We start from the raw sequence: 24,939 nt of genomic DNA on the forward strand, positions 1-24,939 counted from the left end.
AACACATGATTTTTTTCAGTAAGCCAATACAGTTAGGAAACTTTTTTATTAGCTTACCTGGTGATAGAAGTAGAAGAGGGCAAAAAAGTGCATGTATCTCAACTACAGCCATACCACATTGGATAGGCCCAATCTCGTCTGATCTTGGAAGCTAAGCAGTGTTGGGCCTGGTTAGTACTTGGGTGGGAGACCACATGGGAACACCAGGTGCTGTAGGTTTTTTCACATTACAGGCAAATTGTTTTTATTCTCTAGCTATTTAAATTGGAAACTTTTTCTTTTTATTGCCAGTACAGACATTTGGAAAAGGTCAAACAGACACAATAGCCATCACCTAAAGACTTACCACACTGTTTAGGCCCAATTCCATCTGCTTTTGGCAGCTAAACAGTGTTGATCCTCTTTAGTAGTTTAATTTAAGACCCCCTGCTAATATCATGTCCTGTAGGTCGTTTTACATTACCAACACATGATTTTTTTCAGTAAGCCAATACAGTTAGGAAACTTTTTTATTAGCTTACCTGGTGATAGAAGTAGAAGAGGGCAAAAAAGTGCTTGTATCTCACCTACAGCCATACCACATTGGATAGGCCCAACCTCGTCTGATCTTGGAAGTTAAGCAGTGTTGGGCCTGGTTAGTACTTGGGTGGGAGACCACATGGGAACACCAGGTGCTGTAGGTTTTTTCACATTACTGGCAAATTGTTTTTATTCTCTAGCTATTTAGATTGGAAACTTTTTTCTTTTTATTGCCAGCACAGACATTTGGAAGAGTTCAAACAGACACAATAGCCATCACCTAAAGACTTACCACACTGTTTAGGCCCAATTCCAACTGCTTTTGGCAGCTAAACAGTGTTGAGCCTCTTTAGTAGTTTAATTTAAGACCCCCTGCTAATATCATGTCCTGTAGGTCTTTTTACATTACCAACACATGATTTTTTTCAGTAAGCCAATACAGTTAGGAAACTTTTTTATTAGCTTACCTGGTGATAGAAGTAGAAAAGGGCTAAAAAGTGCCTGTATTTCACCTACAGCCATACCACATTGGATAGGCCCAATCTTGTCTGTTCTTGGAAGCTAAGCAGTGTTGGGCCTGGTTAGTACTTGGGTGGGAGACCACATGGGAACACAAGGTGCTGTAGGTTTTTTCACATTACAGGCAAATTGTTTTTATTCTCTAGCTATTTAAATTGGAAACTTTTTCTTTTTATTGCCAGTACAGACATTTGGAAGAGGTCAAACAGACACAATAGCCATCACCTAAAGACTTACCACACTGTTTAGGCCCAATTCCAACTGCTTTTGGCAGCTAAACAGTGTTGATCCTCTTTAGTAGTTTAATTTAAGACCCCCTGCTAATATCATGTCCTGTAGGTCGTTTTACATTACCAACACATGATTTTTTTCAGTAAGCCAATACAGTTAGGAAACTTTTTTATTAGCTTACCTGGTGATAGAAGTAGAAGAGGGCAAAAAAGTGCATGTATCTCACCTACAGCCATACCACATTGGATAGGCCCAATCTCGTCTGATCTTGGAAGCTAAGCAGTGTTGGGCCTGGTTAGTACTTGGGTGGGAGACCACATGGGAACACCAGGTGCTGTAGGTTTTTTCACATTACAGGCAAATTGTTTTTATTCTCTAGCTATTTAAATTGGAAACTTTTTCTTTTTATTGCCAGTACAGACATTTGGAAGAGGTCAAACAGACACAATAGCCATCACCTAAAGACTTACCACACTGTTTAGGCCCAATTCCAACTGCTTTTGGCAGCTAAACAGTGTTGGGCCTCTTTAGTAGTTTAATTTAAGACTCCCTGCTAATATCATGTCCTGTAGGTCTTTTTACATTACCAACACATGATTTTTTTCAGTAAGCCAATACAGTTAGGAAACTTTTGTATTAGCTTACCTGGTGATAGAAGTAGAAGAGGGCAAAAAAGTGCTTTTAACTCACCTACAGCCATACCACATTGGATAGGCCCAATCTCGTCTGATCTTGGAAGCTAAGCAGTGTTGGGCCTGGTTAGTACTTGGGTGGGAGACCACATGGGAACACCAGGTGCTGTAGGTTTTTTCACATTACTGGCAAATTGTTTTTATTCTCTAGCTATTTAAATAGGAAACTTTATCTTTTTATTGCCAGCACAGACATTTGGAAGAGGTCAAACAGACACAATAGCCATCACCTAAAGACTTACCAAACTGTTTAGGCCCAATTCCAACTGCTTTTGGCAGCTAAACAGTGTTGAGCCTCTTTAGTAGTTTAATTTAAGACCCCCTGCTAATATCATGTCCTGTAGATCTTTTTACATTACCAACACATGATTTTTTTCAGTAAGCCAATACAGTTAGGAAACTTTTTTATTAGCTTACCTGGTGATAGAAGTAGAAGAGGGCAAAAAAGTGCCTGTATCTCAACTACAGCCATACCACATTGGATAGGCCCAATCTCGTCTGATCTTGGAAGCTAAGCAGTGTTGGGCCTGGATAGTACTTGGGTGGGAGACCACATGGGAACACCAGGTGCTGTAGGTTTTTTCACATTACTGGCAAATTGTTTTTATTCTCTAGCTATTTAAATTGGAAACTTTTTCTTTTTATTGCCAGCACAGACATTTGGAAGAGGTCAAACAGACACAATAGCCATCACCTAAAGACTTACCACACTGTTTAGGCCCAATTCCAACTGCTTTTGGCAGCTAAACAGTGTTGGGCCTCTTTAGTAGTTTAATTTAAGACTCCCTGCTAATATCATGTCCTGTAGGTCTTTTTACATTACCAACACATGATTTTTTTCAGTAAGCCAATACAGTTAGAAAACTTTTTTATTAGCTTACCTGGTGATAGAAGTAGAAGAGGGCAAAAAAGTGCCTGTATCTCACCTAAAGCCATACCACATTGGATAGGCCCAATCTTGTCTGATCTTGGAAGCTAAGCAGTGTTGGGCCTGGTTAGTACTTGGGTGGGAGACCACATGGGAACACCAGGTGCTGTAGGTTTTTTCACATTACAGGCAAATTGTTTTTATTCTCTAGCTATTTAAATTGGAAACTTTTTCTTTTTATTGCCAGTACAGACATTTGGAAGAGGTCAAACAGACACAATAGCCATCTCCTAAAGACTTACCACACTGTTTAGGCCCAATTCCAACTACTTTTGGCAGCTAAACAGTGTTGAGCCTCTTTAGTAGTTTAATTTAAGACCCCCTGCTAATATCATGTCCTGTAGGTCTTTTTACATTACCAACACATGATTTTTTTCAGTAAGCCAATACAGTTAGGAAACTTTTTTATTAGCTTACCTGGTGATAAAAGTAGAAGAGGGCAAAAAAGTGAATTTAACTCACCTACAGCCATACCACATTGGATAGGCCCAATCTCGTCTGATCTTGGAAGCTAAGCAGTGTTGGGCCTGGTTAGTACTTGGGTGGGAGACCACATGGGAACACCAGGTGCTGTAGGTTTTTTCACATCACTGGCAAATTGTTTTTATTCTCTAGCTATTTATATTGGAAACTTTTTCATTTTATTGCCAGCACAGACATTTGGAAGAGGTCAAACAGACACAATAGCCATCAGCTAAAGACTTACCACACTGTTTAGGCTCAATTCCAACTGCTTTTGGCAGCTAAACAGTGTTGAGCCTGTTTAGTAGTTTAATTTAAGACCCCCTGCTAATATCATGTCCTGTAGGTCTTTTTACATTACCAACACATGATTTTTTTCAGTAAGCCAATACAGTTAGGAAACTTTTTTATTAGCTTACCTGGTGATAGAAGTAGAAGAGGGCAAAAAAGTGCCTGTATCTCACCTACAGCCATACCACATTGGATAGGCCCAATCTTGTCTGATCTTGGAAGCTAAGCAGTGTTGGGCCTGGTTAGTACTTGGGTGGGAGACCACATGGGAACACCAGGTGCTGTAGGTTTTTTCACATTACAGGCAAATTGTTTTTATTCTCTAGCTATTTAAATTTTAAACTTTTTCTTTTTATTGCCAGTACAGACATTTGGAAGAGGTCAAACAGACACAATAGCCATCACCTAAAGAATTACCACACTGTTTAGGCCCAATTCCAACTGCTTTTGGCAGCTAAACAGTGTTGAGCCTCTTTAGTAGTTTAATTTAAGACCCCCTGCTAATATCATGTCCTGTAGGTCTTTTTACATTACCAACACATGATTTTTTTTAAGTAAGCCAATACAGTTAGGAAACTTTTTTATTAGCTTACCTGGTGATAGAAGTAGAAGAGGGCAAAAAAGTGCTTGTATCTCACCTACAGCCATACCACATTGGATAGGCCCAACCTCGTCTGATCTTGGAAGTTAAGCAGTGTTGGGCCTGGTTAGTACTTGGGTGGGAGACCACATGGGAACACCAGGTGCTGTAGGTTTTTTCACATTACTGGCAAATTGTTTTTATTCTCTAGCTATTTAGATTGGAAACTTTTTCTTTTTATTGCCAGCACAGACATTTGGAAGAGTTCAAACAGACACAATAGCCATCACCTAAAGACTTACCACACTGTTTAGGCCCAATTCCAACTGCTTTTGGCAGCTAAACAGTGTTGATCCTCTTTAGTAGTTTAATTTAAGACCCCCTGCTAATATCATGTCCTGTAGGTCTTTTTACATTACCAACACATGATTTTTTTCAGTAAGCCAATACAGTTAGGAAACTTTTGTATTAGCTTACCTGGTGATAGAAGTAGAAGAGGGCAAAAAAGTACCTGTATCTCACCTACAGCCATACCACATTGGATAGGCCTGATCTTGGAAGCAAAGCAGTGTTGGGCCTGGATAGTACTTGGGTGGGAGACCACATGGGAACACCAGGTGCTGTAGGTTTTTTCACATTACTGGCAAATTGTTTTTATTCTCTAGCTATTTAGATTGGAAACTTTTTCTTTTTATTGCCAGCACAGACATTTGGAAGAGTTCAAACAGACACAATAGCCATCACCTAAAGACTTACCACACTGTTTAGGCCCAATTCCAACTGCTTTTGGCAGCTAAACAGTGTTGAGCCTCTTTAGTAGTTTAATTTAAGACCCCCTGCTAATATCATGTCCTGTAGGTCTTTTTACATTACCAACACATGATTTTTTTCAGTAAGCCAATACAGTTAGGAAACTTTTGTATTAGCTTACCTGGTGATAGAAGTAGAAGAGGGCAAAAAAGTACCTGTATCTCACCTACAGCCATACCACATTGGATAGGCCTGATCTTGGAAGCAAAGCAGTGTTGGGCCTGGATAGTACTTGGGTGGGAGACCACATGGGAACACCAGGTGCTGTAGGTTTTTTCACATCACTGGCAAATTGTTTTTATTCTCTAGCTATTTATATTGGAAACTTTTTCATTTTATTGCCAGCACAGACATTTGGAAGAGGTCAAACAGACACAATAGCCATCAGCTAAAGACTTACCACACTGTTTAGGCTCAATTCCAACTGCTTTTGGCAGCTAAACAGTGTTGAGCCTGTTTAGTAGTTTAATTTAAGACCCCCTGCTAATATCATGTCCTGTAGGTCTTTTTACATTACCAACACATGATTTTTTTCAGTAAGCCAATACAGTTAGGAAACTTTTTTATTAGCTTACCTGGTGATAGAAGTAGAAGAGGGCAAAAAAGTGCCTGTATCTCACCTACAGCCATACCACATTGGATAGGCCCAATCTTGTCTGATCTTGGAAGCTAAGCAGTGTTGGGCCTGGTTAGTACTTGGGTGGGAGACCACATGGGAACACCAGGTGCTGTAGGTTTTTTCACATTACAGGCAAATTGTTTTTATTCTCTAGCTATTTAAATTGGAAACTTTTTCTTTTTATTGCCAGTACAGACATTTGGAAGAGGTCAAACAGACACAATAGCCATCACCTAAAGAATTACCACACTGTTTAGGCCCAATTCCAACTGCTTTTGGCAGCTAAACAGTGTTGAGCCTCTTTAGTAGTTTAATTTAAGACCCCCTGCTAATATCATGTCCTGTAGGTCTTTTTACATTACCAACACATGATTTTTTTTAAGTAAGCCAATACAGTTAGGAAACTTTTTTATTAGCTTACCTGGTGATAGAAGTAGAAGAGGGCAAAAAAGTGCTTGTATCTCACCTACAGCCATACCACATTGGATAGGCCCAACCTCGTCTGATCTTGGAAGTTAAGCAGTGTTGGGCCTGGTTAGTACTTGGGTGGGAGACCACATGGGAACACCAGGTGCTGTAGGTTTTTTCACATTACTGGCAAATTGTTTTATTCTCTAGCTATTTAGATTGGAAACTTTTTCTTTTTATTGCCAGCACAGACATTTGGAAGAGTTCAAACAGACACAATAGCCATCACCTAAAGACTTACCACACTGTTTAGGCCCAATTCCAACTGCTTTTGGCAGCTAAACAGTGTTGATCCTCTTTAGTAGTTTAATTTAAGACCCCCTGCTAATATCATGTCCTGTAGGTCTTTTTACATTACCAACACATGATTTTTTTCAGTAAGCCAATACAGTTAGGAAACTTTTGTATTAGCTTACCTGGTGATAGAAGTAGAAGAGGGCAAAAAAGTACCTGTATCTCACCTACAGCCATACCACATTGGATAGGCCTGATCTTGGAAGCAAAGCAGTGTTGGGCCTGGATAGTACTTGGGTGGGAGACCACATGGGAACACCAGGTGCTGTAGGTTTTTTCACATTACTGGCAAATTGTTTTTATTCTCTAGCTATTTAGATTGGAAACTTTTTCTTTTTATTGCCAGCACAGACATTTGGAAGAGTTCAAACAGACACAATAGCCATCACCTAAAGACTTACCACACTGTTTAGGCCCAATTCCAACTGCTTTTGGCAGCTAAACAGTGTTGAGCCTCTTTAGTAGTTTAATTTAAGACCCCCTGCTAATATCATGTCCTGTAGGTCTTTTTACATTACCAACACATGATTTTTTTCAGTAAGCCAATACAGTTAGGAAACTTTTGTATTAGCTTACCTGGTGATAGAAGTAGAAGAGGGCAAAAAAGTACCTGTATCTCACCTACAGCCATACCACATTGGATAGGCCTGATCTTGGAAGCAAAGCAGTGTTGGGCCTGGATAGTACTTGGGTGGGAGACCACATGGGAACACCAGGTGCTGTAGGTTTTTTCACATTACTGGCAAATTGTTTTTATTCTCTAGATATTTAAATTGGAAACTTTTTCTTTTTATTGCCAGCACTGACATTTGGAAGAGGTAAAACAGACACAATATCCATCACCTAAAGACTTACCACACTGTTTAGGCCCAATTCCAACTGCTTTTGGCAGGTAAACAGTGTTGAGGCTATTTAGTAGTTTAATTTAAGACCCCCTGATAATATCATGTCCTGTAGGTCTTTTTACATTACCAACACATGATTTTTTTCAGTAAGCCAATACAGTTAGGAAACTTTTTTATTAGCTTACCTGGTGATAGAAGTAGAAGAGGGCAAAAAAGTGCCTGTATTTCACCTACAGCCATACCACATTGGATAGGCCCAATCTCGTCTGTTCTTGGAAGCTAAGCAGTGTTGGGCCTGGTTAGTACTTGGGTGGGAGACCACATGGGAACACCAGGTGCTGTAGGTTTTTTCACATTACAGGCAAATTGTTTTTATTCTCTAGCTATTTAAATTGGAAACTTTTTCTTTTTATTGCCAAAACAGACATTTGGAAGAGGTCAAACAGACACAATAGCCATCACCTAAAGACTTACCACACTGTTTAGGCCCAATTCCAACTGCTTTTGGCAGCTAAACAGTGTTGATCCTCTTTAGTAGTTTAATTTAAGACCCCCTGCTAATATCATGTCCTGTAGGTCGTTTTACATTACCAACACATGATTTTTTTCAGTAAGCCAATACAGTTAGGAAACTTTTTTATTAGCTTACCTGGTGATAGAAGTAGAAGAGGGCAAAAAAGTGCATGTATCTCACCTACAGCCATACCACATTGGATAGGCCCAATCTCGTCTGATCTTGGAAGCTAAGCAGTGTTGGGCCTGGTTAGTACTTGGGTGGGAGACCACATGGGAACACCAGGTGCTGTAGGTTTTTTCACATTACAGGCAAATTGTTTTTATTCTCTAGCTATTTAAATTGGAAACTTTTTCTTTTTATTGCCAGTACAGACATTTGGAAGAGGTCAAACAGACACAATAGCCATCACCTAAAGACTTACCACACTGTTTAGGCCCAATTCCAACTGCTTTTGGCAGCTAAACAGTGTTGAGCCTCTTTAGTAGTTTAATTTAAGACCCCCTGCTAATATCATGTCCTGTAGGTCTTTTTACATTACCAACACATGATTTTTTTCAGTAAGCCAATACAGTTAGGAAACTTTTTTATTAGCTTACCTGGTGATAGAAGTAGAAGAGGGCTAAAAAGTGCCTGTATTTCACCTACAGCCATACCACATTGGATAGGCCCAATCTCGTCTGTTCTTGGAAGCTAAGCAGTGTTGGGCCTGGTTAGTACTTGGGTGGGAGACCACATGGGAACACCAGGTGCTGTAGGTTTTTTCACATTACAGGCAAATTGTTTTTATTCTCTAGCTATTTAAATTGGAAACTTTTTCTTTTTATTGCCAGTACAGGCATTTGGAAGAGGTCAAACAGACACAATAGCCATCACCTAAAGACTTACCACACTGTTTAGGCCCAATTCCATCTGCTTTTGGCAGCTAAACAGTGTTGATCCTCTTTAGTAGTTTAATTTAAGACCCCCTGCTAATATCATGTCCTGTAGGTCGTTTTACATTACCAACACATGATTTTTTTCAGTAAGCCAATACAGTTAGGAAACTTTTTTATTAGCTTACCTGGTGATAGAAGTAGAAGAGGGCAAAAAAGTGCTTGTATCTCACCTACAGCCATACCACATTGGATAGGCCCAACCTCGTCTGATCTTGGAAGTTAAGCAGTGTTGGGCCTGGTTAGTACTTGGGTGGGAGACCACATGGGAACACCAGGTGCTGTAGGTTTTTTCACATTACTGGCAAATTGTTTTTATTCTCTAGCTATTTAGATTGGAAACTTTTTCTTTTTATTGCCAGCACAGACATTTGGAAGAGTTCAAACAGACACAATAGCCATCACCTAAAGACTTACCACACTGTTTAGGCCCAATTCCAACTGCTTTTGGCAGCTAAACAGTGTTGAGCCTCTTTAGTAGTTTAATTTAAGACCCCCTGCTAATATCATGTCCTGTAGGTCTTTTTACATTACCAACACATGATTTTTTTCAGTAAGCCAATACAGTTAGGAAACTTTTGTATTAGCTTACCTGGTGATAGAAGTAGAAGAGGGCAAAAAAGTACCTGTATCTCACCTACAGCCATACCACATTGGATAGGCCTGATCTTGGAAGCAAAGCAGTGTTGGGCCTGGATAGTACTTGGGTGGGAGACCACATGGGAACACCAGGTGCTGTAGGTTTTTTCACATTACTGGCAAATTGTTTTTATTCTCTAGCTATTTAGATTGGAAACTTTTTCTTTTTATTGCCAGCACAGACATTTGGAAGAGTTCAAACAGACACAATAGCCATCACCTAAAGACTTACCACACTGTTTAGGCCCAATTCCAACTGCTTTTGGCAGCTAAACAGTGTTGAGCCTCTTTAGTAGTTTAATTTAAGACCCCCTGCTAATATCATGTCCTGTAGGTCTTTTTACATTACCAACACATGATTTTTTTCAGTAAGCCAATACAGTTAGGAAACTTTTGTATTAGCTTACCTGGTGATAGAAGTAGAAGAGGGCAAAAAAGTACCTGTATCTCACCTACAGCCATACCACATTGGATAGGCCTGATCTTGGAAGCAAAGCAGTGTTGGGCCTGGATAGTACTTGGGTGGGAGACCACATGGGAACACCAGGTGCTGTAGGTTTTTTCACATTACTGGCAAATTGTTTTTATTCTCTAGATATTTAAATTGGAAACTTTTTCTTTTTATTGCCAGCACTGACATTTGGAAGAGGTAAAACAGACACAATATCCATCACCTAAAGACTTACCACACTGTTTAGGCCCAATTCCAACTGCTTTTGGCAGGTAAACAGTGTTGAGGCTATTTAGTAGTTTAATTTAAGACCCCCTGCTAATATCATGTCCTGTAGGTCTTTTTACATTACCAACACATGATTTTTTTCAGTAAGCCAATACAGTTAGGAAACTTTTTTATTAGCTTACCTGGTGATAGAAGTAGAAGAGGGCTAAAAAGTGCCTGTATTTCACCTACAGCCATACCACATTGGATAGGCCCAATCTCGTCTGTTCTTGGAAGCTCAGCAGTGTTGGGCCTGGTTAGTACTTGGGTGGGAGACCACATGGGAACACCAGGTGCTGTAGGTTTTTTCACATTACAGGCAAATTGTTTTTATTCTCTAGCTATTTAAATTGGAAACTTTTTCTTTTTATTGCCAGTACAGGCATTTGGAAGAGGTCAAACAGACACAATAGCCATCACCTAAAGACTTACCACACTGTTTAGGCCCAATTCCATCTGCTTTTGGCAGCTAAACAGTGTTGATCCTCTTTAGTAGTTTAATTTAAGACCCCCTGCTAATATCATGTCCTGTAGGTCGTTTTACATTACCAACACATGATTTTTTTCAGTAAGCCAATACAGTTAGGAAACTTTTTTATTAGCTTACCTGGTGATAGAAGTAGAAGAGGGCAAAAAAGTGCATGTATCTCACCTACAGCCATACCACATTGGATAGGCCCAATCTCGTCTGATCTTGGAAGCTAAGCAGTGTTGGGCCTGGTTAGTACTTGGGTGGGAGACCACATGGGAACACCAGGTGCTGTAGGTTTTTCACATTACAGGCAAATTGTTTTTATTCTCTAGCTATTTAAATTGGAAACTTTTTCTTTTTATTACCAGTACAGACATTTGGAAGAGGTCAAACAGACACAATAGCCATCACCTAAAGACTTACCACACTGTTTAGGCCCAATTCCAACTGCTTTTGGCAGCTAAACAGTGTTGAGCCTCTTTAGTAGTTTAATTTAAGACCCCCTGCTAATATCATGTCCTGTAGGTCTTTTTACATTACCAACACATGATTTTTTTCAGTAAGCCAATACAGTTAGGAAACTTTTGTATTAGCTTACCTGGTGATAGAAGTAGAAGAGGGCAAAAAAGTGCCTTTAACTCACCTACAGCCATACCACGTTGGATAGGCCCAATCTCGTCTGATCTTGGAAGCTAAGCAGTGTTGGGCCTGGTTAGTACTTGGGTGGGAGACCACATGGGAACACCAGGTGCTGTAGGTTTTTTCACATTACCGGCAAATTGTTTTTATTCTCTAGCTATTTAAATAGGAAACTTTATCTTTTTATTGCCAGCACAGACATTTGGAAGAGGTCAAACAGACACAATAGCCATCACCTAAAGACTTACCAAACTGTTTAGGCCCAATTCCAACTGCTTTTGGCAGCTAAACAGTGTTGAGCCTCTTTAGTAGTTTAATTTAAGACCCCCTGCTAATATCATGTCCTGTAGGTCTTTTTACATTACCAACACATGATTTTTTTCAGTAAGCCAATACAGTTAGGAAACTTTTTTATTAGCTTACCTGGTGATAGAAGTAGAAGAGGGCTAAAAAGTGCCTGTATTTTATCTACAGCCATACCTCATTGGATAGGCCCAATCTCGTCTGTTCTTGGAAGCTAAGCAGTGTTGGGCCTGGTTAGTACTTGGGTGGGAGACCACATGGGAACACCAGGTGCTGTAGGTTTTTTCACATTACAGGCAAATTGTTTTTATTCTCTAGCTATTTAAATTGGAAAATTTTTCTTTTTATTGCCAGTACAGGCATTTGGAAGAGGTCAAACAGACACAATAGCCATCAACTAAAGACTTACCACACTGTTTAGGCCCAATTCCATCTGCTTTTGGCAGCTAAACAGTGTTGATCCTCTTTAGTAGTTTAATTTAAGACCCCCTGCTAATATCATGTCCTGTAGGTCGTTTTACATTACCAACACATGATTTTTTTCAGTAAGCCAATACAGTTAGGAAACTTTTTTATTAGCTTACCTGGTGATAGAAGTAGAAGAGGGCAAAAAAGTGCATGTATCTCACCTACAGCCATACCACATTGGATAGGCCCAATCTCGTCTGATCTTGGAAGCTAAGCAGTGTTGGGCCTGGTTAGTACTTGGGTGGGAGACCACATGGGAACACCAGGTGCTGTAGGTTTTTTCACATTACAGGCAAATTGTTTTTATTCTCTAGCTATTTAAATTGGAAACTTTTTCTTTTTATTGCCAGTACAGACATTTGGAAGAGGTCAAACAGACACAATAGCCATCACCTAAAGACTTACCACACTGTTTAGGCCCAATTCCAACTGCTTTTGGCAGCTAAACAGTGTTGAGCCTCTTTAGTAGTTTAATTTAAGACCCCCTGCTAATATCATGTCCTGTAGGTCTTTTTACATTACCAACACATGATTTTTTTCAGTAAGCCAATACAGTTAGGAAACTTTTTTATTAGCTTACCTGGTGATAGAAGTAGAAGAGGGCAAAAAAGTGCCTTTAACTCACCTACAGCCATACTACATTGGATAGGCCCAATCTCGTCTGATCTTGGAAGCTAAGCAGTGTTGGGCCTGGTTAGTACTTGGGTGGGAGACCACATGGGAACACCAGGTGCTGTAGGTTTTTTCACATCACTGGCAAATTGTTTTTATTCTCTAGCTATTTATATTGGAAACTTTTTCATTTTATTGCCAGCACAGACATTTGGAAGAGGTCAAACAGACACAATAGCCATCACATAAAGACTTACCACACTGTTTAGGCTCAATTCCAACTGCTTTTGGCAGCTAAACAGTGTTGAGCCTCTTTTGTAGTTTAATTTAAGACCCCCTGCTAATATCATGTCCTGTAGGTCTTTTTACATTACCAACACATGATTTTTTTCCGTAAGCCAATACAGTTAGGGAACTTTTGTATTAGCTTACCTGGTGATAGAAGTAGAAGAGGGCAAAAAAGTGCCTGTATCTCACCTACAGCCATACCACATTGGATAGGCCCAATCTCGTCTGATCTTGGAAGCTAAGCAGTGTTGGGCCTGGTTAGTACTTTGGTGGGAGACCACATGGGAACACCAGGTGCTGTAGGGTTTTTCACATTACAGGCAAATTGTTTTTATTCTCTAGCTATTTAAATTGGAAACTTTTTCTTTTTATTGCCAGTACAGACATTTGGAAGAGGTCAAACAGACACAATAGCCATCACATAAAGACTTACCACACTGTTTAGGCCCAATTCCAACTGCTTTTGGCAGCTAAACAGTGTTGAGCCTCTTTAGTAGTTTAATTTAAGACCCCCTGCTAATATCATGTCCTGTAGGTCTTTTTACATTACCAACACATGATTTTTTTCAGTAAGCCAATACAGTTAGGAAACTTCTTTATTAGCTTACCTGGTGATAGAAGTAGAAGAGGGCTAAAAAGTGCCTGTGTTTCACCTACAGCCATACCACATTGGATAGGCCCAATCTCGTCTGTTCTTGAAAGCTAAGCAGTGTTGGGCCTGGTTAGTACTTGGGTGGGAGACCACATGGGAACACCAGGTGCTGTAGGTTTTTTCACATTACAGGCAAATTGTTTTTATTCTCTAGCTATTTAAATTGGAAACTTTTTCTTTTTATTGCCAGTACAGACATTTGGAAGAGGTCAAACAGACACAATAGCCATCACCTAAAGACTTACCACACTGTTTAGGCCCAATTCCAACTGCTTTTGGCAGCTAAACAGTGTTGAGCCTCTTTAGTAGTTTAATTTAAGACCCCCTGCTAATATCATGTCCTGTAGGTCTTTTTACATTACCAACACATGATTTTTTTCAGTAAGCCAATACAGTTAGGAAACTTTTTTATTAGCTTACCTGGTGATAAAAGTAGAAGAGGGCAAAAAAGTGAATTTAACTCACCTACAGCCATACCACATTGGATAGGCCCAATCTCGTCTGATCTTGGAAGCTAAGCAGTGTTGGGCCTGGTTAGTACTTGGGTGGGAGACCACAAGGGAACACCAGGTGCTGTAGGTTTTTTCACATCACTGGCAAATTGTTTTTATTCTCTAGCTATTTATATTGGAAACTTTTTCATTTTATTGCCAGCACAGACATTTGGAAGAGGTCAAACAGACACAATAGCCATCAGCTAAAGACTTACCACACTGTTTAGGCTCAATTCCAACTGCTTTTGGCAGCTAAACAGTGTTGAGCCTGTTTAGTAGTTTAATTTAAGACCCCCTGCTAATATCATGTCCTGTAGGTCTTTTTACATTACCAACACATGATTTTTTTCAGTAAGCCAATACAGTTAGGAAACTTTTTTATTAGCTTACCTGGTGATAGAAGTAGAAGAGGGCAAAAAAGTGCCTGTATCTCACCTACAGCCATACCACATTGGATAGGCCCAATCTTGTCTGATCTTGGAAGCTAAGCAGTGTTGGGCCTGGTTAGTACTTGGGTGGGAGACCACATGGGAACACCAGGTGCTGTAGGTTTTTTCACATTACAGGCAAATTGTTTTTATTCTCTAGCTATTTAAATTGGAAACTTTTTCTTTTTATTGCCAGTACAGACATTTGGAAGAGGTCAAACAGACACAATAGCCATCACCTAAAGAATTACCACACTGTTTAGGCCCAATTCCAACTGCTTTTGGCAGCTAAACAGTGTTGAGCCTCTTTAGTAGTTTAATTTAAGACCCCCTGCTAATATCATGTCCTGTAGGTCTTTTTACATTACCAACACATGATTTTTTTTAAGTAAGCCAATACAGTTAGGAAACTTTTTTATTAGCTTACCTGGTGATAGAAGTAGAAGAGGGCAAAAAAGTGAATTTAACTCACCTACAGCCATACCATATTGGATAGGCCCAATCTCGTCTGATCTTGGAAGCTAAGCAGTGTTGGGCCTGGTTAGTACTTGGGTGGGAGACCACATGGGAACACCAGGTGCTGTAGGTTTTTTCACATCACTGGCAAATTGTTTTTATTCTCTAGCTATTTATATTGGAAACTTTTTCATTTTATTGCCAGCACAGACATTTGGAAGAGGTCAAACAGACACAATAGCCATCACCTAAAGACTTACCACACTGTTTAGGCTCAATTCCAACTGCTTTTGGCAGCTAAACAGTGTTGAGCCTCTTTTGTAGTTTAATTTAAGACCCCCTGCTAATATCATGTCCTGTAGGTCTTTTTACATTACCAACACATGATTTTTTTCCGTAAGCCAATACAGTTAGGGAACTTTTGTATTAGCTTACCTGGTGATAGAAGTAGAAGAGGGCAAAAAAGTGCCTGTATCGCACCTACAGCCATACCACATTGGATAGGCCCAATCTCGTCTGATCTTGGAAGCTAAGCAGTGTTGGGCCTGGTTAGTACTTTGGTGGGAGACCACATGGGAACACCAGGTGCTGTAGGGTTTTTCACATTACCGGCAAATTGTTTTTATTCTCTAGCTATTTAAATTGGAAACTTTTTCTTTTTATTGCCAGTACAGACATTTGGAAGAGGTCAAACAGACACAATAGCCATCACATAAAGACTTACCACACTGTTTAGGCCCAATTCCAACTGCTTTTGGCAGCTAAACAGTGTTGAGCCTCTTTAGTAGTTTAATTTAAGACCCCCTGCTAATATCATGTCCTGTAGGTCTTTTTACATTACCAACACATGATTTTTTTCAGTAAGCCAATACAGTTAGGAAACTTTTTTATTAGCTTACCTGGTGATAGAAGTAGAAGAGGGCTAAAAAGTGCCTGTGTTTCACCTACAGCCATACCACATTGGATAGGCCCAATCTCGTCTGTTCTTGGAAGCTAAGCAGTGTTGGGCCTGGTTAGTACTTGGGTGGGAGACCACATGGGAACACCAGGTGCTGTAGGTTTTTTCACATTACAGGCAAATTGTTTTTATTCTCTAGCTATTTAAATTGGAAACTTTTTCTTTTTATTGCCAGTACAGGCATTTGGAAGAGGTCAAACAGACACAATAGCCATCACCTAAAGACTTACCACACTGTTTAGGCCCAATTCCATCTGCTTTTGGCAGCTAAACAGTGTTGATCCTCTTTAGTAGTTTAATTTAAGACCCCCTGCTAATATCATGTCCTGTAGGTCGTTTTACATTACCAACACATGATTTTTTTCAGTAAGCCAATACAGTTAGGAAACTTTTTTATTAGCTTACCTGGTGATAGAAGTAGAAGAGGGCAAAAAAGTGCATGTATCTCACCTACAGCCATACCACATTGGATAGGCCCAATCTCGTCTGATCTTGGAAGCTAAGCAGTGTTGGGCCTGGTTAGTACTTGGGTGGGAGACCACATGGGAACACCAGGTGCTGTAGGTTTTTTCACATTACAGGCAAATTGTTTTTATTCTCTAGCTATTTAAATTGGAAACTTTTTCTTTTTATTGCCAGTACAGACATTTGGAAGAGGTCAAACAGACACAATAGCCATCACCTAAAGACTTACCACACTGTTTAGGCCCAATTCCAACTGCTTTTGGCAGCTAAACAGTGTTGAGCCTCTTTAGTAGTTTAATTTAAGACCCCCTGCTAATATCATGTCCTGTAGGTCTTTTTACATTACCAACACATGATTTTTTTCAGTAAGCCAATACAGTTAGGAAACTTTTTTATTAGCTTACCTGGTGATAGAAGTAGAAGAGGGCTAAAAAGTGCCTGTGTTTCACCTACAGCCATACCACATTGGATAGGCCCAATCTCGTCTGTTCTTGGAAGCTAAGCAGTGTTGGGCCTGGTTAGTACTTGGGTGGGAGACCACATGGGAACACCAGGTGCTGTAGGTTTTTTCACATTACAGGCAAATTGTTTTTATTCTCTAGCTATTTAAATTGGAAACTTTTTCTTTTTATTGCCAGTACAGGCATTTGGAAGAGGTCAAACAGACACAATAGCCATCACCTAAAGACTTACCACACTGTTTAGGCCCAATTCCATCTGCTTTTGGCAGCTAAACAGTGTTGATCCTCTTTAGTAGTTTAATTTAAGACCCCCTGCTAATATCATGTCCTGTAGGTCGTTTTACATTACCAACACATGATTTTTTTCAGTAAGCCAATACAGTTAGGAAACTTTTTTATTAGCTTACCTGGTGATAGAAGTAGAAGAGGGCAAAAAAGTGCATGTATCTCACCTACAGCCATACCACATTGGATAGGCCCAATCTCGTCTGATCTTGGAAGCTAAGCAGTGTTGGGCCTGGTTAGTACTTGGGTGGGAGACCACATGGGAACACCAGGTGCTGTAGGTTTTTTCACATTACAGGCAAATTGTTTTTATTCTCTAGCTATTTAAATTGGAAACTTTTTCTTTTTATTGCCAGTACAGACATTTGGAAGAGGTCAAACAGACACAATAGCCATCTCCTAAAGACTTACCACACTGTTTAGGCCCAATTCCAACTACTTTTGGCAGCTAAACAGTGTTGAGCCTCTTTAGTAGTTTAATTTAAGACCCCCTGCTAATATCATGTCCTGTAGGTCTTTTTACATTACCAACACATGATTTTTTTCAGTAAGCCAATACAGTTAGGAAACTTTTTTATTAGCTTACCTGGTGATAGAAGTAGAAGAGGGCAAAAAAGTGAATTTAACTCACCTACAGCCATACCACATTGGATAGGCCCAATCTCGTCTGATCTTGGAAGCTAAGCAGTGTTGGGCCTGGTTAGTACTTGGGTGGGAGACCACATGGGAACACCAGGTGCTGTAGGTTTTTTCACATCACTGGCAAATTGTTTTTATTCTCTAGCTATTTATATTGGAAACTTTTTCATTTTATTGCCAGCACAGACATTTGGAAGAGGTCAAACAGACACAATAGCCATCAGCTAAAGACTTACCACACTGTTTAGGCTCAATTCCAACTGCTTTTGGCAGCTAAACAGTGTTGAGCCTCTTTTGTAGTTTAATTTAAGACCCCCTGCTAATATCATGTCCTGTAGGTCTTTTTACATTACCAACACATGATTTTTTTCCGTAAGCCAATACAGTTAGGGAACTTTTGTATTAGCTTACCTGGTGATAGAAGTACAAGAGGGCAAAAAAGTGCCTGTATCTCACCTACAGCCATACCACATTGGATAGGCCCAATCTCGTCTGATCTTGGAAGCTAAGCAGTGTTGGGCCTGGTTAGTACTTTGGTGGGAGACCACATGGGAACACCAGGTGCTGTAGGGTTTTTCACATTACAGGCAAATTGTTTTTATTCTCTAGCTATTTAAATTGGAAACTTTTTCTTTTTATTGCCAGTACAGACATTTGGAAGAGGTCAAACAGACACAATAGCCATCACATAAAGACTTACCACACTGTTTAGGCCCAATTCCAACTGCTTTTGGCAGCTAAACAGTGTTGAGCCTCTTTAGTAGTTTAATTTAAGACCCCCTGCTAATATCATGTCCTGTAGGTCTTTTTACATTACCAACACATGATTTTTTTCAGTAAGCCAATACAGTTAGGAAACTTTTTTATTAGCTTACCTGGTGATAGAAGTAGAAGAGGGCTAAAAAGTGCCTCTGTTTCACCTACAGCCATACCACATTGGATAGGCCCAATCTCGTCTGTTCTTGGAAGCTAAGCAGTGTTGGGCCTGGTTAGTACTTGGGTGGGAGACCACATGGGAACACCAGGTGCTGTAGGTTTTTTCACATTACAGGCAAATTGTTTTTATTCTCTAGCTATTTAAATTGGAAACTTTTTCTTTTTATTGCCAGTACAGGCATTTGGAAGAGGTCAAACAGACACAATAGCCATCACCTAAAGACTTACCACACTGTTTAGGCCCAATTCCATCTGCTTTTGGCAGCTAAACAGTGTTGATCCTCTTTAGTAGTTTAATTTAAGACCCCCTGCTAATATCATGTCCTGTAGGTCGTTTTACATTACCAACACATGATTTTTTTCAGTAAGCCAATACAGTTAGGAAACTTTTTTATTAGCTTACCTGGTGATAGAAGTAGAAGAGGGCAAAAAAGTGCATGTATCTCACCTACAGCCATACCACATTGGATAGGCCCAATCTCGTCTGATCTTGGAAGCTAAGCAGTGTTGGGCCTGGTTAGTACTTGGGTGGGAGACCACATGGGAACACCAGGTGCTGTAGGTTTTTTCACATTACAGGCAAATTGTTTTTATTCTCTAGCTATTTAAATTGGAAACTTTTTCTTTTTATTGCCAGTACAGACATTTGGAAGAGGTCAAACAGACACAATAGCCATCACCTAAAGACTTACCACACTGTTTAGGCCCAATTCCAACTGCTTTTGGCAGCTAAACAGTGTTGAGCCTCTTTAGTAGTTTAATTTAAGACCCCCTGCTAATATCATGTCCTGTAGGTCTTTTTACATTACCAACACATGATTTTTTTCAGTAAGCCAATACAGTTAGGAAACTTTTTTATTAGCTTACCTGGTGATAGAAGTAGAAGAGGGCAAAAAAGTGCCTGTATCTCACCTACAGCCATACCACATTGGATAGGCCCAATCTTGTCTGATCTTGGAAGCTAAGCAGTGTTGGGCCTGGTTAGTACTTGGGTGGGAGACCACATGGGAACACCAGGTGCTGTAGGTTTTTTGACATTACAGGCAAATTGTTTTTATTCTCTAGCTATTTAAATTGGAAACTTTTTCTTTTTATTGCCAGTACAGACATTTGGAAGAGGTCAAACAGACACAATAGCCATCACCTAAAGACTTACCACACTGTTTAGGCCCAATTCCAACTGCTTTTGGCAGCTAAACAGTGTTGAGCCTCTTTAGTAGTTTAATTTAAGACCCCCTGCTAATATCATGTCCTGTAGGTCTTTTTACATTACCAACACATGATTTTTTTCAGTAAGCCAATACAGTTAGGAAACTTTTTTATTAGCTTACCTGGTGATAAAAGTAGAAGAGGGCAAAAAAGTGAATTTAACTCACCTACAGCCATACCACATTGGATAGGCCCAATCTCGTCTGATCTTGGAAGCTAAGCAGTGTTGGGCCTGGTTAGTACTTGGGTGGGAGACCACATGGGAACACCAGGTGCTGTAGGTTTTTTCACATCACTGGCAAATTGTTTTTATTCTCTAGCTATTTATATTGGAAACTTTTTCATTTTATTGCCAGCACAGACATTTGGAAGAGGTCAAACAGACACAATAGCCATCAGCTAAAGACTTACCACACTGTTTAGGCTCAATTCCAACTACTTTTGGCAGCTAAACAGTGTTGAGCCTGTTTAGTAGTTTAATTTAAGACCCCCTGCTAATATCATGTCCTGTAGGTCTTTTTACATTACCAACACATGATTTTTTTCAGTAAGCCAATACAGTTAGGAAACTTTTTTATTAGCTTACCTGGTGATAGCAGTAGAAGAGGGCAAAAAAGTGCCTGTATCTCACCTACAGCCATACCACATTGGATAGGCCCAATCTTGTCTGATCTTGGAAGCTAAGCAGTGTTGGGCCTGGTTAGTACTTGGGTGGGAGACCACATGGGAACACCAGGTGCTGTAGATTTTTTCACATTACAGGCAAATTGTTTTTATTCTCTAGCTATTTAAATTGGAAACTTTTTCTTTTTATTGCCAGTACAGACATTTGGAAGAGGTCAAACAGACACAATAGCCATCACCTAAAGAATTACCACACTGTTTAGGCCCAATTCCAACTGCTTTTGGCAGCTAAACAGTGTTGAGCCTCTTTAGTAGTTTAATTTAAGACCCCCTGCTAATATCATGTCCTGTAGGTCTTTTTACATTACCAACACATGATTTTTTTTAAGTAAGCCAATACAGTTAGGAAACTTTTTTATTAGCTTACCTGGTGATAGAAGTAGAAGAGGGCAAAAAAGTGCTTGTATCTCACCTACAGCCATACCACATTGGATAGGCCCAACCTCGTCTGATCTTGGAAGTTAAGCAGTGTTGGGCCTGGTTAGTACTTGGGTGGGAGACCACATGGGAACACCAGGTGCTGTAGGTTTTTTCACATTACTGGCAAATTGTTTTTATTCTCTAGCTATTTAGATTGGAAACTTTTTCTTTTTATTGCCAGCACAGACATTTGGAAGAGTTCAAACAGACACAATAGCCATCACCTAAAGACTTACCACACTGTTTAGGCCCAATTCCAACTGCTTTTGGCAGCTAAACAGTGTTGATCCTCTTTAGTAGTTTAATTTAAGACCCCCTGCTAATATCATGTCCTGTAGGTCTTTTTACATTACCAACACATGATTTTTTTCAGTAAGCCAATACAGTTAGGAAACTTTTGTATTAGCTTACCTGGTGATAGAAGTAGAAGAGGGCAAAAAAGTACCTGTATCTCACCTACAGCCATACCACATTGGATAGGCCTGATCTTGGAAGCAAAGCAGTGTTGGGCCTGGATAGTACTTGGGTGGGAGACCACATGGGAACACCAGGTGCTGTAGGTTTTTTCACATTACTGGCAAATTGTTTTTATTCTCTAGCTATTTAGATTGGAAACTTTTTCTTTTTATTGCCAGCACAGACATTTGGAAGAGTTCAAACAGACACAATAGCCATCACCTAAAGACTTACCACACTGTTTAGGCCCAATTCCAACTGCTTTTGGCAGCTAAACAGTGTTGAGCCTCTTTAGTAGTTTAATTTAAGACCCCCTGCTAATATCATGTCCTGTAGGTCTTTTTACATTACCAACACATGATTTTTTTCAGTAAGCCAATACAGTTAGGAAACTTTTGTATTAGCTTACCTGGTGATAGAAGTAGAAGAGGGCAAAAAAGTACCTGTATCTCACCTACAGCCATACCACATTGGATAGGCCTGATCTTGGAAGCAAAGCAGTGTTGGGCCTGGATAGTACTTGGGTGGGAGACCACATGGGAACACCAGGTGCTGTAGGTTTTTTCACATTACTGGCAAATTGTTTTTATTCTCTAGATATTTAAATTGGAAACTTTTTCTTTTTATTGCCAGCACTGACATTTGGAAGAGGTAAAACAGACACAATATCCATCACCTAAAGACTTACCACACTGTTTAGGCCCAATTCCAACTGCTTTTGGCAGGTAAACAGTGTTGAGGCTATTTAGTAGTTTAATTTAAGACCCCCTGATAATATCATGTCCTGTAGGTCTTTTTACATTACCAACACATGATTTTTTTCAGTAAGCCAATACAGTTAGGAAACTTTTTTATTAGCTTACCTGGTGATAGAAGTAGAAGAGGGCAAAAAAGTGCCTGTATTTCACCTACAGCCATACCACATTGGATAGGCCCAATCTCGTCTGTTCTTGGAAGCTAAGCAGTGTTGGGCCTGGTTAGTACTTGGGTGGGAGAACACATGGGAACACCAGGTGCTGTAGGTTTTTTCACATTACAGGCAAATTGTTTTTATTCTCTAGCTATTTAAATTGGAAACTTTTTCTTTTTATTGCCAGTACAGACATTTGGAAGAGGTCAAACAGACACAATAGCCATCACCTAAAGACTTACCACACTGTTTAGGCCCAATTCCAACTGCTTTTGGCAGCTAAACAGTGTTGATCCTCTTTAGTAGTTTAATTTAAGACCCCCTGCTAATATCATGTCCTGTAGGTCGTTTTACATTACCAACACATGATTTTTTTCAGTAAGCCAATACAGTTAGGAAACTTTTTTATTAGCTTACCTGGTGATAGAAGTAGAAGAGGGCAAAAAAGTGCATGTATCTCACCTACAGCCATACCACATTGGATAGGCCCAATCTCGTCTGATCTTGGAAGCTAAGCAGTGTTGGGCCTGGTTAGTACTTGGGTGGGAGACCACATGGGAACACCAGGTGCTGTAGGTTTTTTCACATTACAGGCAAATTGTTTCTATTCTCTAGCTATTTAAATTGGAAACTTTTTCTTTTTATTGCCAGTACAGACATTTGGAAGAGGTCAAACAGACACAATAGCCATCACCTAAAGACTTACCACACTGTTTAGGCCCAATTCCAACTGCTTTTGGCAGCTAAACAGTGTTGAGCCTCTTTAGTAGTTTAATTTAAAACCCCCTGCTAATATAATGTCCTGTAGGTCTTTTTACATTACCAACACATGATTTTTTTCAGTAAGCCAATACAGTTAGGAAACTTTTTTATTAGCTTACCTGGTGATAGAAGTAGAAGAGGGCTAAAAAGTGCCTGTATTTAACCTACAGCCATACCACATTGGATAGGCCCAATCTCGTCTGTTCTTGGAAGCTAAGCAGTGTTGGGCCTGGTTAGTACTTGGGTGGGAGACCACATGGGAACACCAGGTGCTGTAGGTTTTTTCACATTACAGGCAAATTGTTTTTATTCTCTAGCTATTTAAATTGGAAACTTTTTCTTTTTATTGCCAGTACAGGCATTTGGAAGAGGTCAAACAGACACAATAGCCATCACCTAAAGACTTACCACACTGTTTAGGCCCAATTCCATCTGCTTTTGGCAGCTAAACAGTGTTGATCCTCTTTAGTAGTTTAATTTAAGACCCCCTGCTAATATCATGTCCTGTAGGTCGTTTTACATTACCAACACATGATTTTTTTCAGTAAGCCAATACAGTTAGGAACCTTTTTTATTAGCTTACCTGGTGATAGAAGTAGAAGAGGGCAAAAAAGTGCATGTATCTCACCTACAGCCATACCACATTGGATAGGCCCAATCTCGTCTGATCTTGGAAGCTAAGCAGTGTTGGGCCTGGTTAGTACTTGGGTGGGAGACCACATGGGAACACCAGGTGCTGTAGGTTTTTCACATTACAGGCAAATTGTTTTTATTCTCTAGCTATTTAAATTGGAAACTTTTTCTTTTTATTACCAGTACAGACATTTGGAAGAGGTCAAACAGACACAATAGCCATCACCTAAAGACTTACCACACTGTTTAGGCCCAATTCCAACTGCTTTTGGCAGCTAAACAGTGTTGAGCCTCTTTAGTAGTTTAATTTAAGACCCCCTGCTAATATCATGTCCTGTAGGTCTTTTTACATTACCAACACATGATTTTTTTCAGTAAGCCAATACAGTTAGGAAACTTTTGTATTAGCTTACCTGGTGATAGAAGTAGAAGAGGGCAAAAAAGTGCCTTTAACTCACCTACAGCCATACCACATTGCATAGGCCCAATCTCGTCTGATCTTGGAAGCTAAGCAGTGTTGGGCCTGGTTAGTACTTGGGTGGGAGACCACATGGGAACACCAGGTGCTGTAGGTTTTTTCACATTACTGGCAAATTGTTTTTATTCTCTAGCTATTTAAATAGGAAACTTTATCTTTTTATTGCCAGCACAGACATTTGGAAGAGGTCAAACAGACACAATAGCCATCACCTAAAGACTTACCAAACTGTTTAGGCCCAATTCCAACTGCTTTTGGCAGCTAAACAGTGTTGAGCCTCTTTAGTAGTTTAATTTAAGACCCCCTGCTAATATCATGTCCTGTAGGTCTTTTTACATTACCAACACATGATTTTTTTCAGTAAGCCAATACAGTTAGGAAACTTTTTTATTAGCTTACCTGGTGATAGAAGTAGAAGAGGGCTAAAAAGTGCCTGTATTTCACCTACAGCCATACCACATTGGATAGGCCCAATCTCGTCTGTTCTTGGAAGCTAAGCAGTGTTGGGCCTGGTTAGTACTTGGGTGGGAGACCACATGGGAACACCAGGTGCTGTAGGTTTTTTCACATTACAGGCAAATTGTTTTTATTCTCTAGCTATTTAAATTGGAAACTTTTTCTTTTTATTGCCAGTACAGACATTTGGAAGAGGTCAAACAGACACAATAGCCATCACCTAAAGACTTACCACACTGTTTAGGCCCAATTCCAACTGCTTTTGGCAGCTAAACAGTGTTGATCCTCTTTAGTAGTTTAATTTAAGACCC

At 39.8% G+C, this 24,939-nt stretch overlaps 42 non-coding genes and 12 pseudogenes across 42 annotated transcripts; all 54 read left to right on the top strand.

Moving 5' to 3' along the window:
• Nucleotides 1-100: 100 nt before the first annotated feature.
• Nucleotides 101-219, top strand: LOC146052427 (5S ribosomal RNA). The gene has a single exon (XR_014467426.1). It is a non-coding gene; the product is annotated as a 5S ribosomal RNA (ribosomal RNA).
• A 345-nt stretch (nucleotides 220-564) lies between these two features.
• LOC146052402 (5S ribosomal RNA) lies at nucleotides 565-683 on the top strand. The gene has a single exon (XR_014467403.1). It is a non-coding gene; the product is annotated as a 5S ribosomal RNA (ribosomal RNA).
• A 346-nt stretch (nucleotides 684-1,029) lies between these two features.
• On the top strand, nucleotides 1,030-1,148 carry LOC146052708 (5S ribosomal RNA; annotated as a pseudogene).
• Nucleotides 1,149-1,493: 345 nt separating this feature from the next.
• Nucleotides 1,494-1,612, top strand: LOC146052273 (5S ribosomal RNA). Its single transcript, XR_014467287.1, has one exon. It is a non-coding gene; the product is annotated as a 5S ribosomal RNA (ribosomal RNA).
• A 345-nt stretch (nucleotides 1,613-1,957) lies between these two features.
• Nucleotides 1,958-2,076, top strand: LOC146052275 (5S ribosomal RNA). The gene has a single exon (XR_014467289.1). It is a non-coding gene; the product is annotated as a 5S ribosomal RNA (ribosomal RNA).
• A 345-nt stretch (nucleotides 2,077-2,421) lies between these two features.
• On the top strand, nucleotides 2,422-2,540 carry LOC146052446 (5S ribosomal RNA). The gene has a single exon (XR_014467443.1). It is a non-coding gene; the product is annotated as a 5S ribosomal RNA (ribosomal RNA).
• Nucleotides 2,541-2,885: 345 nt separating this feature from the next.
• LOC146052651 (5S ribosomal RNA) lies at nucleotides 2,886-3,004 on the top strand (annotated as a pseudogene).
• Nucleotides 3,005-3,349: 345 nt separating this feature from the next.
• On the top strand, nucleotides 3,350-3,468 carry LOC146052276 (5S ribosomal RNA). Its single transcript, XR_014467290.1, has one exon. It is a non-coding gene; the product is annotated as a 5S ribosomal RNA (ribosomal RNA).
• Nucleotides 3,469-3,813: 345 nt separating this feature from the next.
• Nucleotides 3,814-3,932, top strand: LOC146052513 (5S ribosomal RNA). Its single transcript, XR_014467504.1, has one exon. It is a non-coding gene; the product is annotated as a 5S ribosomal RNA (ribosomal RNA).
• Nucleotides 3,933-4,278: 346 nt separating this feature from the next.
• Nucleotides 4,279-4,397, top strand: LOC146052403 (5S ribosomal RNA). Its single transcript, XR_014467404.1, has one exon. It is a non-coding gene; the product is annotated as a 5S ribosomal RNA (ribosomal RNA).
• A 345-nt stretch (nucleotides 4,398-4,742) lies between these two features.
• LOC146052167 (5S ribosomal RNA) lies at nucleotides 4,743-4,851 on the top strand (annotated as a pseudogene).
• A 345-nt stretch (nucleotides 4,852-5,196) lies between these two features.
• Nucleotides 5,197-5,305, top strand: LOC146052168 (5S ribosomal RNA; annotated as a pseudogene).
• Nucleotides 5,306-5,650: 345 nt separating this feature from the next.
• On the top strand, nucleotides 5,651-5,769 carry LOC146052514 (5S ribosomal RNA). The gene has a single exon (XR_014467505.1). It is a non-coding gene; the product is annotated as a 5S ribosomal RNA (ribosomal RNA).
• A 346-nt stretch (nucleotides 5,770-6,115) lies between these two features.
• LOC146052404 (5S ribosomal RNA) lies at nucleotides 6,116-6,234 on the top strand. The gene has a single exon (XR_014467405.1). It is a non-coding gene; the product is annotated as a 5S ribosomal RNA (ribosomal RNA).
• A 344-nt stretch (nucleotides 6,235-6,578) lies between these two features.
• LOC146052170 (5S ribosomal RNA) lies at nucleotides 6,579-6,687 on the top strand (annotated as a pseudogene).
• A 345-nt stretch (nucleotides 6,688-7,032) lies between these two features.
• LOC146052171 (5S ribosomal RNA) lies at nucleotides 7,033-7,141 on the top strand (annotated as a pseudogene).
• A 345-nt stretch (nucleotides 7,142-7,486) lies between these two features.
• Nucleotides 7,487-7,605, top strand: LOC146052458 (5S ribosomal RNA). Its single transcript, XR_014467454.1, has one exon. It is a non-coding gene; the product is annotated as a 5S ribosomal RNA (ribosomal RNA).
• A 345-nt stretch (nucleotides 7,606-7,950) lies between these two features.
• LOC146052277 (5S ribosomal RNA) lies at nucleotides 7,951-8,069 on the top strand. The gene has a single exon (XR_014467291.1). It is a non-coding gene; the product is annotated as a 5S ribosomal RNA (ribosomal RNA).
• A 345-nt stretch (nucleotides 8,070-8,414) lies between these two features.
• Nucleotides 8,415-8,533, top strand: LOC146052460 (5S ribosomal RNA). The gene has a single exon (XR_014467456.1). It is a non-coding gene; the product is annotated as a 5S ribosomal RNA (ribosomal RNA).
• Nucleotides 8,534-8,878: 345 nt separating this feature from the next.
• LOC146052405 (5S ribosomal RNA) lies at nucleotides 8,879-8,997 on the top strand. Its single transcript, XR_014467406.1, has one exon. It is a non-coding gene; the product is annotated as a 5S ribosomal RNA (ribosomal RNA).
• A 345-nt stretch (nucleotides 8,998-9,342) lies between these two features.
• LOC146052172 (5S ribosomal RNA) lies at nucleotides 9,343-9,451 on the top strand (annotated as a pseudogene).
• A 345-nt stretch (nucleotides 9,452-9,796) lies between these two features.
• Nucleotides 9,797-9,905, top strand: LOC146052173 (5S ribosomal RNA; annotated as a pseudogene).
• Nucleotides 9,906-10,250: 345 nt separating this feature from the next.
• On the top strand, nucleotides 10,251-10,369 carry LOC146052638 (5S ribosomal RNA; annotated as a pseudogene).
• A 345-nt stretch (nucleotides 10,370-10,714) lies between these two features.
• LOC146052278 (5S ribosomal RNA) lies at nucleotides 10,715-10,833 on the top strand. Its single transcript, XR_014467292.1, has one exon. It is a non-coding gene; the product is annotated as a 5S ribosomal RNA (ribosomal RNA).
• Nucleotides 10,834-11,177: 344 nt separating this feature from the next.
• Nucleotides 11,178-11,296, top strand: LOC146052335 (5S ribosomal RNA). Its single transcript, XR_014467343.1, has one exon. It is a non-coding gene; the product is annotated as a 5S ribosomal RNA (ribosomal RNA).
• Nucleotides 11,297-11,641: 345 nt separating this feature from the next.
• LOC146052590 (5S ribosomal RNA) lies at nucleotides 11,642-11,760 on the top strand. The gene has a single exon (XR_014467574.1). It is a non-coding gene; the product is annotated as a 5S ribosomal RNA (ribosomal RNA).
• A 345-nt stretch (nucleotides 11,761-12,105) lies between these two features.
• LOC146052280 (5S ribosomal RNA) lies at nucleotides 12,106-12,224 on the top strand. The gene has a single exon (XR_014467293.1). It is a non-coding gene; the product is annotated as a 5S ribosomal RNA (ribosomal RNA).
• A 345-nt stretch (nucleotides 12,225-12,569) lies between these two features.
• On the top strand, nucleotides 12,570-12,688 carry LOC146052413 (5S ribosomal RNA). Its single transcript, XR_014467413.1, has one exon. It is a non-coding gene; the product is annotated as a 5S ribosomal RNA (ribosomal RNA).
• A 345-nt stretch (nucleotides 12,689-13,033) lies between these two features.
• On the top strand, nucleotides 13,034-13,152 carry LOC146052482 (5S ribosomal RNA). The gene has a single exon (XR_014467476.1). It is a non-coding gene; the product is annotated as a 5S ribosomal RNA (ribosomal RNA).
• A 345-nt stretch (nucleotides 13,153-13,497) lies between these two features.
• LOC146052596 (5S ribosomal RNA) lies at nucleotides 13,498-13,616 on the top strand. Its single transcript, XR_014467580.1, has one exon. It is a non-coding gene; the product is annotated as a 5S ribosomal RNA (ribosomal RNA).
• A 345-nt stretch (nucleotides 13,617-13,961) lies between these two features.
• On the top strand, nucleotides 13,962-14,080 carry LOC146052356 (5S ribosomal RNA). The gene has a single exon (XR_014467362.1). It is a non-coding gene; the product is annotated as a 5S ribosomal RNA (ribosomal RNA).
• A 345-nt stretch (nucleotides 14,081-14,425) lies between these two features.
• On the top strand, nucleotides 14,426-14,544 carry LOC146052515 (5S ribosomal RNA). The gene has a single exon (XR_014467506.1). It is a non-coding gene; the product is annotated as a 5S ribosomal RNA (ribosomal RNA).
• A 346-nt stretch (nucleotides 14,545-14,890) lies between these two features.
• On the top strand, nucleotides 14,891-15,009 carry LOC146052355 (5S ribosomal RNA). The gene has a single exon (XR_014467361.1). It is a non-coding gene; the product is annotated as a 5S ribosomal RNA (ribosomal RNA).
• Nucleotides 15,010-15,354: 345 nt separating this feature from the next.
• LOC146052484 (5S ribosomal RNA) lies at nucleotides 15,355-15,473 on the top strand. The gene has a single exon (XR_014467478.1). It is a non-coding gene; the product is annotated as a 5S ribosomal RNA (ribosomal RNA).
• Nucleotides 15,474-15,818: 345 nt separating this feature from the next.
• Nucleotides 15,819-15,937, top strand: LOC146052461 (5S ribosomal RNA). The gene has a single exon (XR_014467457.1). It is a non-coding gene; the product is annotated as a 5S ribosomal RNA (ribosomal RNA).
• A 345-nt stretch (nucleotides 15,938-16,282) lies between these two features.
• On the top strand, nucleotides 16,283-16,401 carry LOC146052281 (5S ribosomal RNA). Its single transcript, XR_014467294.1, has one exon. It is a non-coding gene; the product is annotated as a 5S ribosomal RNA (ribosomal RNA).
• A 345-nt stretch (nucleotides 16,402-16,746) lies between these two features.
• On the top strand, nucleotides 16,747-16,865 carry LOC146052462 (5S ribosomal RNA). The gene has a single exon (XR_014467458.1). It is a non-coding gene; the product is annotated as a 5S ribosomal RNA (ribosomal RNA).
• A 345-nt stretch (nucleotides 16,866-17,210) lies between these two features.
• LOC146052282 (5S ribosomal RNA) lies at nucleotides 17,211-17,329 on the top strand. The gene has a single exon (XR_014467295.1). It is a non-coding gene; the product is annotated as a 5S ribosomal RNA (ribosomal RNA).
• Nucleotides 17,330-17,674: 345 nt separating this feature from the next.
• Nucleotides 17,675-17,793, top strand: LOC146052283 (5S ribosomal RNA). The gene has a single exon (XR_014467296.1). It is a non-coding gene; the product is annotated as a 5S ribosomal RNA (ribosomal RNA).
• A 345-nt stretch (nucleotides 17,794-18,138) lies between these two features.
• Nucleotides 18,139-18,257, top strand: LOC146052485 (5S ribosomal RNA). The gene has a single exon (XR_014467479.1). It is a non-coding gene; the product is annotated as a 5S ribosomal RNA (ribosomal RNA).
• A 345-nt stretch (nucleotides 18,258-18,602) lies between these two features.
• On the top strand, nucleotides 18,603-18,721 carry LOC146052463 (5S ribosomal RNA). Its single transcript, XR_014467459.1, has one exon. It is a non-coding gene; the product is annotated as a 5S ribosomal RNA (ribosomal RNA).
• A 345-nt stretch (nucleotides 18,722-19,066) lies between these two features.
• Nucleotides 19,067-19,185, top strand: LOC146052284 (5S ribosomal RNA). The gene has a single exon (XR_014467297.1). It is a non-coding gene; the product is annotated as a 5S ribosomal RNA (ribosomal RNA).
• Nucleotides 19,186-19,530: 345 nt separating this feature from the next.
• Nucleotides 19,531-19,649, top strand: LOC146052516 (5S ribosomal RNA). The gene has a single exon (XR_014467507.1). It is a non-coding gene; the product is annotated as a 5S ribosomal RNA (ribosomal RNA).
• Nucleotides 19,650-19,994: 345 nt separating this feature from the next.
• On the top strand, nucleotides 19,995-20,113 carry LOC146052285 (5S ribosomal RNA). The gene has a single exon (XR_014467298.1). It is a non-coding gene; the product is annotated as a 5S ribosomal RNA (ribosomal RNA).
• A 345-nt stretch (nucleotides 20,114-20,458) lies between these two features.
• Nucleotides 20,459-20,577, top strand: LOC146052602 (5S ribosomal RNA). Its single transcript, XR_014467585.1, has one exon. It is a non-coding gene; the product is annotated as a 5S ribosomal RNA (ribosomal RNA).
• Nucleotides 20,578-20,923: 346 nt separating this feature from the next.
• LOC146052406 (5S ribosomal RNA) lies at nucleotides 20,924-21,042 on the top strand. Its single transcript, XR_014467407.1, has one exon. It is a non-coding gene; the product is annotated as a 5S ribosomal RNA (ribosomal RNA).
• Nucleotides 21,043-21,387: 345 nt separating this feature from the next.
• Nucleotides 21,388-21,496, top strand: LOC146052174 (5S ribosomal RNA; annotated as a pseudogene).
• A 345-nt stretch (nucleotides 21,497-21,841) lies between these two features.
• LOC146052175 (5S ribosomal RNA) lies at nucleotides 21,842-21,950 on the top strand (annotated as a pseudogene).
• Nucleotides 21,951-22,295: 345 nt separating this feature from the next.
• LOC146052653 (5S ribosomal RNA) lies at nucleotides 22,296-22,414 on the top strand (annotated as a pseudogene).
• Nucleotides 22,415-22,759: 345 nt separating this feature from the next.
• LOC146052287 (5S ribosomal RNA) lies at nucleotides 22,760-22,878 on the top strand. Its single transcript, XR_014467300.1, has one exon. It is a non-coding gene; the product is annotated as a 5S ribosomal RNA (ribosomal RNA).
• Nucleotides 22,879-23,223: 345 nt separating this feature from the next.
• LOC146052464 (5S ribosomal RNA) lies at nucleotides 23,224-23,342 on the top strand. The gene has a single exon (XR_014467460.1). It is a non-coding gene; the product is annotated as a 5S ribosomal RNA (ribosomal RNA).
• A 345-nt stretch (nucleotides 23,343-23,687) lies between these two features.
• Nucleotides 23,688-23,806, top strand: LOC146052288 (5S ribosomal RNA). Its single transcript, XR_014467301.1, has one exon. It is a non-coding gene; the product is annotated as a 5S ribosomal RNA (ribosomal RNA).
• Nucleotides 23,807-24,150: 344 nt separating this feature from the next.
• On the top strand, nucleotides 24,151-24,269 carry LOC146052329 (5S ribosomal RNA). Its single transcript, XR_014467338.1, has one exon. It is a non-coding gene; the product is annotated as a 5S ribosomal RNA (ribosomal RNA).
• Nucleotides 24,270-24,614: 345 nt separating this feature from the next.
• Nucleotides 24,615-24,733, top strand: LOC146052465 (5S ribosomal RNA). The gene has a single exon (XR_014467461.1). It is a non-coding gene; the product is annotated as a 5S ribosomal RNA (ribosomal RNA).
• The last annotated feature ends 206 nt before the right edge of the window (nucleotides 24,734-24,939 follow it).

The sequence above is a fragment of the Crinia signifera genome, unplaced genomic scaffold, assembly GCF_055691185.1.
Source record: "Crinia signifera unplaced genomic scaffold, ASM5569118v1 HAP2_SCAFFOLD_111, whole genome shotgun sequence".
Lineage (NCBI taxonomy): Eukaryota > Metazoa > Chordata > Amphibia > Anura > Myobatrachidae > Crinia > Crinia signifera.